The sequence below is a fragment of the Heterocephalus glaber genome, unplaced genomic scaffold (genome assembly GCF_053883595.1).
Source record: "Heterocephalus glaber isolate CG9 unplaced genomic scaffold, H.glaber_assembly_v1.0 deba00001579, whole genome shotgun sequence".
Classification (NCBI taxonomy): domain Eukaryota; kingdom Metazoa; phylum Chordata; class Mammalia; order Rodentia; family Bathyergidae; genus Heterocephalus; species Heterocephalus glaber.
In genome coordinates, this window is record NW_028258360.1 from 4,465,905 (window position 1) to 4,475,923 (window position 10,019).

Below are 10,019 nucleotides of genomic sequence, written 5' to 3' on the forward strand. Positions count from 1 at the left end.
CTAGAACAATTCTTGATTCATACTTCATTGATAACTTCCCCTCTCAAGAATACCCTTCCTTGGCACCTTCTGCTTCTTTGGTTACCACCCCATTTCTAGGCAGTAACTATTGCAGTTACCAGCATGGGATGGGAGAAAGTAAAACTGACAGGAGAAGAAGTGGAGGTAGTACAATGCCAACATGCACTTGAGTAGCTTCTCACAGTCTGTACTTCACACTGTACACGAGGACTCTGATCAAACCATCAGGAACATTTCCTTGCTGCTTCCAATGGATATTTCTCTGTCTTGCATTTTGCCTAACTCTTCATAGTGTCTACTCCCCCTCTTCTGCTCAGCTTTTAAAACTTATTAGTATACATTTGTAGTAGATAATAGTTACATTCATTTTGAATAATTAGAACATGTACATGTTGGTATCTACATCATTTTTCCTCCTTCCACACACCACAATCCCCTCTTGCACTTCCCCAGATTCCCTTCCAATCTCCAAATATCTACTTCCCTGTTTTCTATCATATCTCCTTTATTTTACTCTTTAAATTATTTATATTTGTGTTTTCTCATTTAAGAAAAAACATGTGATATTTACCCACTTGTGTCTTATTTACTTAGTATTACAGTCTCCATTTCCTACAAGTGCCTCAGTGTATCCTACTGTGATAGCTGAGTAGTACACCACAGTCTTTGAATTTTCTTTGTACTCCATGTCCCACTGCTTCTAACCTTGCTGTTTTTTCTTCTCCAATACTCTACAAACACTAGTTTTAAGTGCCAGAAATCTAGGGCACAACGCCTTCTATATTAACAGAATCCATCCTTTTCTGAAGTTTGAAATAGCATCGATGATTACTAAATTTATCTCCCCTTGGGTCTTTCACAGATATGTCAAGTGTAGCATTCCCTGAAATAGGATTCTTCTCCTGCTCTAAAGTGCATTCTGTTTCCTTTAAATCATATTGAGGGATACTATTCTTTATCTAATTGCTTAAACTAAAATTTTTCAATTCAAATCTGTTCTCATTCTTCCCTTTCAATATTTCAGGAAGTATGGCTAAGTTGTTCTCACTTGGCTTTTCTAAACACTTCTCTTTGTTCAATAACCTAGGCGCTTTTCAATGGAATTCTGCACTGTTCTACCATGTATCTTTGTCTGATACTACACATCTCATCTGACATTTAATCTTCTCAGGACAGCCTTCCATGGGTACCCGGGTTAATGTAGCTCTAACTAGTTGAACCCAAAGTGCACCCAGTAAGTTACAGAGTACAGGGCACTCCCATGTTCACTACCCCACCAAATAAATCTCTTTCTTGTGTTGGTGTATTGTTTATTTTCACCCTTTTGAATGAATATAAGAAAGGACATATCTAGTCAATAAAAAATTCAAATGAAGAAATCAATAATAACAAATATCTTCTAGAGAAATGTAAATTTTGGAGTGGAAAATCAGCCTTCAACTTTTTGGGTGGATGTATTACTTTATGTACGTATTACGTAGTTTTAACCCAATACATTATTATTAAATCCAATCATAAAACAATCTTTGAAAGGTTGGGAAATCTGATATGATTATTCAAATTTTACACAGGGGCAAAACCATTGTGAAAAAGCTAAGAAACTCATCAAATATATCGCAACAAGCATTTTGTTAGAATGATATTATCCTCTAAGCTTATTGATTCTTTACGTTTATATTTTTACCCAAGTGACTTATATTTTCAAAAAGTGTGAACATGTATGTATGGATTGTTTAGTATATTTGCAGCAAAAATTATTATCCCTGAGACAAACATACTGGACATTATCATATAGCCTGAGTCTATTCCACATGAATCTCAATCGCTCTCTCTCTCTCTGCATATAGACATCTATATAGACCTCTGTGTATCATCTAATACCTATATATGTATAATATTCTTAGTGACATAAAATTGGTTATAAAAATCGTATACCTATCTAACTAAAGAGTGATTCTTTTATATCTATTGCACATTTGCGTATTTGCATAGGAGACTATGTTTAAGCGTTTAGTTTTCTCTAAGGAGAAATGTAACAGAGAGGATTGAGAAAGTGGCTATTAAAGGTTTCTATGATTTTAAGACATCTAAACAAAAGTGAATAGGAAGTTTATAAAGTAAACCAATGAATCATCAAAAATGAAGTAGCCTTCAGGTTGTATGTAATAGGAGCCTGAAAGGAGGAGAAACATTCAACAAAAAAGAAGTGCTTGATTTCTAATCAGAAACACAGGATGGGCCAGATATTCCAGAAAAGTACTGAAAGATATGAACATGGACATCTCTATGAATCACACACGTGGTGCTGCAGCAAGAGTGGTGAAGAATATTTACAGGAATGTGGTGAGTGTAAGGAGAGAGCGATAAAGCTTAGGCAACTACTAACTGTATTGCACAACATGGCACATCCCTTCTGTGTTTAGGTCTACAAAATGATCGCATTGTGTTTTTTAACTTCATAATATACTCATTGTATACAATGATGTTGCTACAGAATGGTTACACTTAACTAGATATTTAATCACAGAAAGGTTTGGTAGGAAATATTTCCCTCTGAAAATATTTGCCTCCTGGTATTCGATATGAATTGTACTTAATAATTGTACTTAACTGTAGAATCATCAGAGGAGAGTTTTTCATTGATGAGATTACAAACAAATATTTTGTAAAAACTTGTATGTGAAATCTAGTCAGGAAATTTAAGTGGTCAGGTCAGTAACTACTTCTGTGGAAACTGAGGCTCGGTCCGTCTCTGAGACTTGCTACAGCCCCATGGGATGGTAGGATGAGCCAGCAGGCGTTAGCCCAGGTTACGTGTGCCAGGAGCTGCCTGTCCATCCTCACAATAACTGCTTTGTAAAAGAACTGTGTTAGCAGAAGCTGGGGCCACACAGGTACTGAAAAGCCAGACCCATGTGGAAGCTGCTACCTGTCACAGGCCCAGCTCGAGAACCATATATACTTCTGACTGGTGTTGAGTTTGTTGTTGGAAGGAAAAACTGTGCCATTTTAATTGACGATGATCTGTCCATCAGTCGAAATCATGCTGTGTTAACTGCTAACTGTTCTGTAACTAACTTGGCATAGAAAAACATGATTGAAATTTCTACACAGAAAGTAAACTTTACTATAAGACAGAAACTCTAACCAAAGCTTATTCTTGTTGGAATAGTATTTACAATGTCACATTCAAGATTCAAAGAGGAAAAGCAGCAAACAGGTGAAATTTCTACTTTAACAATAAAAGATAATTCTAAGCATGTTACCTTTGTGTTTTTTTTTTTTTTTTGTACCTTTGTTAATGACGAAAAATGCAGAATGACCTTTCTCGAAGTTTGAATACAGGGCATAGAGTTACCTTTGGAGTGTTTGAAAGTAAATTCAGAGTAGAATGAGCCTTTGATTGCATGCTCCTCTTGTTTGGATGTCTCTGGGAAAACTGCTTTAAATCAAGCTATATTACAAGTTGGAGGACTTACAGTAAACAACTGGATAGAAGAATATACTGACCTTGTTATGGTATCAGTTAAAGTTACCATTAAAACAATGTATGCACTCATTTGTGAACATCCAATTGTAAAGCCAGAATATTTTACTAAGTTGGTTAAAGCAGTTCAGTCCAGGAAACAGGCTCCACAAATTGAAAGCTTTTACCCACTTGTTGATGAACCAGCCATTGAAAGTAAAAATATTGATCTGTCAGGATGGCAGGAAAGAAAACAAATCTTCAGAGGAAAAACATTTGTATTTTTAAATGCCAAACAGCATAAGAAATTAAGTTCAGCAGTTGTTTTTGGAGGTGGAGAAGCTAGGTTGATAACTGAAGAAAATGAAGAAGATAGTTTTTTTTTCAGCTCCTGGAACTTGTGTTGTTGACATAGGAATAACAAATACACAGATCTTAATTTCCAACTCCCAGAAAAAATGGATTCACTCAATTATGGATATACTCCAAAGGCAGGGTCTTAGACCTATTCCTGAAGCAGAAATTGGATTGGCAGTTATATCATGGCTACAGAGAATTATTGTGATCCTCAGGGCCAGCCCAGCACAGGATTAGAGACAAAGACTCTAGGGCCAAACCTTTCACAAGACTGGTCAGTTGGTGAAAAACTCATGTCAAGTGCTCCTGAGAACACTGCAACATATGTAGCTGACACGGAATTGGACCAGCCACAAACACGTATGTATCTGAGTGAAAAGCCAAAAGAAATAAAAATCTCCAAAACACAATGAAAACATGGATCATCTTCACAAAGAAAAGAAGCCCTCAAAACAAGCTCCAATAATATCATAGCATCAAATACTCTGGTTAGGGAAAATACCCCAAATTATCAGCTTTCACCAACTAAATTCTCAAGTGTAAATAAAAGTAGAGATCGTGCTTCTCAGCAGCAACAGTCAAATACCATTAGAAACTACCTTCAGCCATCTCCCCCCCAAAAGGGAAAGAGGTGAAGAAAACCAAGAAATGTCTTCATCCAAATCACCAAGAATAGAAATGTCTTCTTCTCTTTTAGAGCAAACACAACCTGCTGTAACCACACAATGGAAAAACAAAGAGCAAAATCTATCTCAGAATGAACCTATGGACACAAAATCAGAAAACTTATTTACAGATGATGAAGATTTAAAATCCAGTGTGAAAAACTCTGACAGTAAATCTGTTTCTACAAATATTCTAAGATCAAAAAAAAAAAAAAAAAAGAGAGAAAAAGAAAAGAAATTGATTTGGGCATAGAAGCTGAACTATTGGAGCAGTTAGTCAAGAACATAAGACCAGAGTCAGAAACTGAAGTGAAAGTTGAAAAGCAAGAAGACATCGACATTATAAAAAAGTCAAGATTGGATATAGAAAAAAATAACAATTTTTGTGATAAAATAATACTAGAAAGTGACAAAATACCTCAAGAAAGTGAAGTTGGGAAGAAATGTGAGCTTAAGAAAGAATCACTGTGGTCAACTAAAGAAATATCTGATAGCAGTGAGATGCTTCCAAAAAAGTTGTTAATGACTGAATTTAGATCACTGGTGGTGAATAACTCCACTTACAGAAATCCGTGTGGGATCAATAATGATCACGGTCATCAACTGACGAATTTCAAGAAATTCAAAAAGGTCACCTTTCCTGGAGCAGGTAAACTTCTGCACATCAGTGGAGGATCAGATCTAATAGCTCATCATGCTCGAAACAATGCAGAATTAGAAGACTGGTTGAGACAGGAAACAGAGGTACAACAGCAACATGCAAAAGAAGAGTCTCTTGCTGATGATCTCTTTAGGTATAATCCTAAAGTTAAAAGGAGAAGATAACTGAGAACTTTAAAAAGAAATTATGAGTCACCGCCTGCCTCACAAGTGCAAGGTCCCAAGTTCGGTCCCTGGTACCAAAAAAAAAAAAAAAAAAAAAAGAAAAGGAAATTATGAAAGCAAGCTTCCCAGCAAGCATTTACTTCAGGCTGCGATACATGAATGCAGTGCATGGAAAAGATTTACGTTTTTGTGGTCCAAATTTATTAAATAAAATGCACAAAACTCTAAAAAACAACAAAAAAAGAACTCTGTTAGCAAACAGCAGCAGTGGAAGGAGGAGGGGGCATCACTTACCTGCACACATCTCATTTCGTGAACAGGCTCTTCTACAGAAAAAGACCACAAGACACAATTGGGTATGGAGTGCAAAAGGCTGTGGAACCCTGATTCAAACTCATTATGATTAATGGTTCCCCCATATTAAAATGGTTCATACTGGAAACTTTATCAAGTTTACTAATATGCAAACACAGAAATACAAGAACAATATAATCATTTTAACAAAATGTCAATGTAATCATCATATGTAATTCTGGAAAAGGGACATCATCACTTGGCAGAAAGAACTGTGAATTAAAAATGAGAATCGTTACTGGGAGTCTAGGTCTAAGGAAACAATAAAAAATAAAAATAACACATTTTGAAGCTGGAGTTTGAATTTATTTAGGAGGTTGAGACGTGAGCTGTGACTTGTTTATAAGGATGTGAAATACAGCAACTGGGAGAAGTCTAGAGGATAAGTATAGAATTTATTATTTGCAATTACAGTTATCATGGTTACACAAGTTGGCCCTGAAAGGGTTTTCCATGCACTTTATGCTTAGAACTTAAACATAATGGAAGCTACCATATGTATATGTGTGAAGAAGATGAAGATTCTTGAGATTATAATAAATGGCAAAACTCAGCTAGAAGTGGCAAATTCCCCTAATGAAATGGTAGAGTACCCAGTTAAGCTCCACATTGTCGCCTGCACTGCCCTTTTGCTTGTGAGAATAAACACTAGTATGTCTCAGGCTTTGAATTCCAAATTTTCTACTAGGAGTCAAAAAGTAATTGCTAACTAAATAATCTGATCTGGAACAGAAAATGATCAATTTAAAGCATAATCAAAGGAAGGGAAAGTCTAAAGGAAGAGGAGAAATGGGAGGGATAGGAGAAAGGAAAGAAGGGAAAAGAAAAAAATATGAGAAAAGGAAAATAATGGAAACAAAGTCTTTGTAAATAGGGAAGGGTGGAGGGGGTGAAGGGAGGGCAGGGGAATGGGGAAAAAATAAGAACCAAGATACATCATGTAATGGTACAAGATCCCAATGATGAATGTAACTGTATTGTATACCTAAAATGTACCAATAAATAACCTTAATAAAAAAATTTAAAAAGGAAGGAATTCAGTCTACCCAAAATGTCCCCCCTTAATTATTTATGGGCTGATTGATCATATTTGCTGTCTCTTGAAAGACAGAGACGTTAATTCCCAAACAACGTAATGTGAAATATTTCAAACAATACTTGATACATTCTGTTAACGCAAATGTACAAGGTAAGATTAGATTTATTTTTCCTAACTTGTGAGAAAGCACTTTAGCTACAGATAGAGGCTTTGGACATAGGCACAGATATGTAAAAAACGAAACTGTAATAGGAGCTGTATAAGACTGTCTTTAAGTCATGACAGCTGTAAAAGCCATCTCATTTCCCATTTTAGAAAAAGTATTTTAAGAACTGAAAGTAACATACAAAATGGTTTGAAGGAAATAGTGACATAATGATAGATCATGCCAGAAAAGCACCCTGTGATTTTTGTGGAATCCACTTTCATCTTCTTGCTAATTATATAATGAAGTGGAAAATTCAAATGGCCCCTCTTGTAATTTCTGCCACAGACTGTAAATTGGGTGAAAAGCTAAGAATAAAAAAATAAAAACAGTTGTGGTTTAAGTTTAGTTCCGTAACATGTATCAAATGATGACCTCTATTTCTGCCGAGAAATTCTTGTTAGAAAATGTGAAGAAGGAAACAATCTGTGTTAGCCAGTCTGCCAGTCAAAGTTCCTGGAGCATGATGCCACTGAATGACTCTGTCACTGAGCACTTGGATGCTCACCCATTCTTCATTCAGTGAGTGTTTTAGAGATGCTACTCTGTACTGCAATCTGCTAGATACTGCTGCCATGACAGCCTTTGGTGAAGGCTCTAAGCCACTAGAGAGCCCGAGGCAAAGTGGCTCTGGTTTTGGACATTTATGGTTATACATTGGAAAGTTTGATACTTTGAAGCTAGTGAGCTACTGTGTGCATCTGAGACGTCACTCACCTGGCTGCTCTCTGGCCTCGCTCACAGCTGAATTACACACACATTAAATGTCCCGGTGTATACATATCAGCTGCTTCAAATGAGATCCCTGATGAATAAAGTAATACTATATTGTTAAGAAGTTCAGGATGCTTAACGGGAAGAGTCTGGGCAAAGTTCTCAAATGTTTTTCATTACAGAGCTGCAAAAATTAAAAACAAAATGAATGAAATGACTTCTTACTAGGCCAGTCAGTAAAACAAAATAGAATCAAGCCCAAAGCTCAAGCATGGCTTTCCGTACTTCTTGGGAGATGGCCGATGGTCCACGAAGACCAGAGATGGTGAAACTTTGAGAGCTTCCTCAGTGCCACATGTACACTACCACTGATGCAGAACATGTGGTAGCCAGAAAATGACCACTTTACCAGATTGACTGAACTCCTGCCTACTGCCTGCTCTCTACAAATAAAGATTCATTAACTCACAAACTAATGCAGTGTTTCTTGGGGAATTTTTTCCTTACTAAAGAAACAACATGCCTCTCTCTCTCTCTAAATATACATATATATATATAATGTATATATATACACATATATATATATATAATGTATATATATACACACACACACACACGTGTGTGTGTGTGTGTGTGTGTGTATTTGGGTTTTTTTGGTACCAGGGATCGGACTTGGGTCCTTGTGCGTGCACAGCAGGAGGCAAAATCACTGAGCTAAATTCCTGGCCCTACCTCTGTACTCTTATCTAAAATATCCTTGTCCTCATGTAGTCATGTGTTAAAAAAAAAAAAAAGCAAAATTGGCACTATGTCCTATAAGACTTTTACAATCTGGAATTCAGAAAGCCACAGAAATAGTAATTAAAAGGTTAGATAACTAATGTTCTATTTCAAAATATCCGCAGGAAGTTAATTAATGATTTGGAAATAATATTGTTCTTATAATTTATGACAACATTTACATAAAAATTTTATTTAAATGCACTGCTTTAAGCAACACAGAAAAATTCAATTTAGAAAAGTACAAACCTTGACATTATAGGGAATGTAATAAACACGACTTTAGATCAAAGGACCAAAACTTAAGTTCAATGGACTTTTTCTTACGATGGATGAATTATTCAGGAGTTCCAATTACTAAACAGCTTTGCCCTTTTGCTTTTAGTATTCCAATTCTCTGACAATTGTGAACAAAACAGTGACTATTCAGAATATATGCTAAATATTAACTTTAGGAGAGGCTTTGAGTTCATACCTTAAACTTTAAGATGGAGTATCAAGAATAATTTTGAGGGATGTAGTTGTAGTTCAATGGCAGAATGGTAGCATGCTCAAGGCTTTGGGTTCAATTTTCACTATTGAATAGAAAGAAAGAGAGAAAAAAGAAAGAAGAAAGGAAGAAAGAAAGAAAGAAAGAGATTGAAAGAGAAAGAGAGAAAGAAAGGGAAAGGGAGGACAGAAAGCATGCATGGTAAAATCTTTAATTTCAGTATCTCTACACATTTGAATGTCTAAATTTTTTTTTATTCTTTTATTGGTACATTGTAGGTATACAACACAATTACATTTCTCATTGGGAATTGTACCTTTACATAATGCATCTTGGTTCTTATTTTTTCCCCATTCCTAGCCCTCCCTTCACCCCCTCCACCTTTCCCTATTTACAAAGACTTTATTTCCATTTTTTCCATTTCTCAGCATTTTTCCTTTCCCTTCTTTCCTTTCCTCTGCCCCTCCCACTACCCCTACCCCTTTGGACTTTTTCTTCCTATTTTACATTATCTATTATTCATTCTAATCATTGGTACATTTTAGGTATACAATATAATGACATTCATCATTGGAAATTTGCACCTTTACATAAGCTCTCTTGGTTCTTATTTTTCACCCTTGCCCAGCCCTCCCTTCAACCCCTCCAGTCCTCCCTATTGACAAAGACTTTGTTCCTATTTTTCCATTTTCTCATATTAATCCCATTCCCTTCTATCCTTTCTCCTAGCCCTCCCACTTCCTTCCCCTTTGCCCCTTTTCCTCCTATTTCACATTACCTATTATACATTTATTCCTTATTTACACTTTCAGTTTCTCACACCAGAGAAACTATTCAGTATTTACACATGTGTGTCCTATTTATGTCACTTAAGAGTATCACCTCAATGTGCATCCATTTAGCTATAAATGTCTCCAACTTCTCATTTTTTATGGCTGAGTAGTACTCCATTTTATAAAAAAAAACCAACACATCTTCTTTATCCAATCTCCAGTTGATGGGCATTTGGGCTGTTTCCAAGTTTTAGCTATCACAAACTGTGCTGCTATGAACATGGGTGCACCTATATCACTGTGGTAAACATCTAAACTTTTTTAAACTTA

The 10,019-nt window shown here is 35.9% G+C and overlaps 1 pseudogene; it reads left to right on the forward strand.

Annotated features, from left to right (window-relative positions):
* The first annotated feature begins 3,317 nt into the window (after positions 1-3,317).
* Positions 3,318-5,334, forward strand: LOC101725850 (nibrin pseudogene; annotated as a pseudogene).
* The last annotated feature ends 4,685 nt before the right edge of the window (positions 5,335-10,019 follow it).